This window comes from Hipposideros armiger, unplaced genomic scaffold (assembly GCF_001890085.2).
Source record: "Hipposideros armiger isolate ML-2016 unplaced genomic scaffold, ASM189008v1 scaffold_258, whole genome shotgun sequence".
In the NCBI taxonomy this organism is placed as follows: domain Eukaryota; kingdom Metazoa; phylum Chordata; class Mammalia; order Chiroptera; family Hipposideridae; genus Hipposideros; species Hipposideros armiger.
In genome coordinates, this window is record NW_017731608.1 from 1,778,509 (window position 1) to 1,780,407 (window position 1,899).

At 54.2% G+C, this 1,899-nt stretch overlaps 1 protein-coding gene across 12 annotated transcripts in view; it reads right to left on the reverse strand.

Moving 5' to 3' along the window:
- CELF1 (CUGBP Elav-like family member 1) overlaps positions 1–598 on the reverse strand; it is an 80,574-nt gene extending 79,976 nt beyond the window's left edge. For 3 of the 12 annotated variants that reach the window (XM_019656411.1, XM_019656412.1, XM_019656409.1), the window contains exon 1: positions 349–598. The gene's annotated coding sequence lies outside the window, so the exon portion shown is untranslated. The remainder of the gene's footprint in view (positions 1–348) is intronic. The other 9 variants (XM_019656417.1, XM_019656418.1, XM_019656416.1 and 6 more) reach the window with 6 other exon arrangements.
- Between the last annotated feature and the right edge of the window lie 1,301 nt (positions 599–1,899).

A 1,899-nucleotide genomic window follows, 5' to 3' on the forward strand; every position in this document is an offset into this window, starting at 1 on the left:
GAGGACGGAGCTACCCCTGGGCAGGGAACGAAGGCTTCTGGGCCCGGAGGGTGAAGGCAGAGGGCGCGGGGAGAGGGAGCGAGGCCACGAGGAGGGCGGGTCTCCCTGGCCGCGGGGGCACGCGGCGGGACCCAGGGAACGGAGGACTCCAGCACGCTGAAGGAGATAGCCGACCTGCCCTCAGGGCGCGGGGAACGAAGAACGGCCGCGCCCGGAGGGCCCTGTGCCCCACGGCCGCCCGGACCGGACCCGCCCCGCGGCGCCTCCCTCTTGCCTCCTTTCCCTCCCTCGCTCTCTCCCTCCCTCCCACCCACGCGCGGCCCGTTATCCCGCGGCCGCCGCACTCACCAGCGGCTGCACCTGAGCCCGCCGCTACCTCAGCTGCTGCCTGCGCCTCCGCAGCCGCCGCCGCCTCGCTGCTGAGGCCGAGTCCCGGGGGAGCCTCCGCGTCCCGCCGCCGCTGCCGCTGCCGCCAGAGCAGAACACCCCAAAATGGCGGCACTTCCGGCACCTACCACCGGCGGGGAGGGCCTAGGAGGAGAGGGAGGGCGGCGAAGGGGAACGTACCACCGCGGTGCCGCCCGCAGCGCAGATCAGAGCAGAGCGCGGCTCAGGGGCGGGCCGAGCTCCCGGCGCTGCAGCGCCCCCTCGGGCTGGGGAGTAGAGAAGCAGCCGCACGGTAGCCCCCCGGGCCGCGGGGGGACCCGGGGAGCTGCTGGGGCTCATCTCTTTGTCTCTGAGCTCTCCTGGAGGGAAGGGTGGGAACACCCCGGCCTGGGAATCTGAACTTCTCAGCTCTGTGTACCGCACCCAGCAGGAACTCTGGATGGTGGGCAAGGACCCCTGCTTGGCACTGAATATGCGCATAATAAAATACTTGGTAAATGAATGATTGGGTTGAATGCCTTGGTGTTTGGCCACAGGACACACCCTCCTTCTGCCCCAGCAGATGAGCTACAGGATCCAGGTCTTTTTCCTTTGCTAAGATGTGAAATGTGCATGTATTGCAAGCTTTCAGAATTAGGGGAGTGCTTTCTAGCGGTATGATCCGCTGTGTGAACGCACAACCTTGCAAAAATCCCTGCAGCGCCAGGAAGCTTATAGGGGTTCTATTAAGAAACTGCTTCTCCCAGAAAAAAAAATTTCTAAACAACCCAGGTTAAGACCCTAAAGACCAAGATCTAGGTGGAATATAAACAGTGCAACAGTTTATTATTTTTTTTAAAGGCTAATAAGATCTTTTATTCGGCAGATTCTACACCTTGTGGGACAGTGAAATACAGCCAGAAAGAAACTTAGCTCTGGGATCTTTTGGCCCCAGCAACATGCAAATAACTAATGGGTTTGTAAATGATTTCTCTGCAACATCATCTGGCTTCCAAAGCAAATAATTCTTATACCCACAAATACTGATTATACCCTACTTTACCACAAAAAACCCACAAGTGGACTCCCAAGCAGAAGCCCCAAGGGTTTTCCCATATATTGGAAGCACCTCTTTCCCTCTTAGCAGGGAAAAATAAAAACAAGCCACAGTTTTTCTGGTACCATGTAGACCGGAAAAATTAGCTGCTGAATTGCACATTATCATATTCCCTAATCTTACTGTGTAGTTTATCATTTTACATTTATTATACTGAGATATTATCTTGTTAATAGTTTTATGTGTAATTTACTGAAAATATCCTGTATTTATAGACTGTTGTCACATACATTCCCACAATTTTATATTTGTCTCCCAGCTACCATAGATTGTAGAAACCTTTTAAGTGAAGAATCTAATTTTTTTTTTTTAAGATTTTATTGGGGAATTGGGGGAGGAGAACAGCGCTGGGGAATCGGGGGAAGGGGATTAGACAAGTTGCTGTCGTTTTGTTCTTCAGTCTAGTTGTGGAGGAC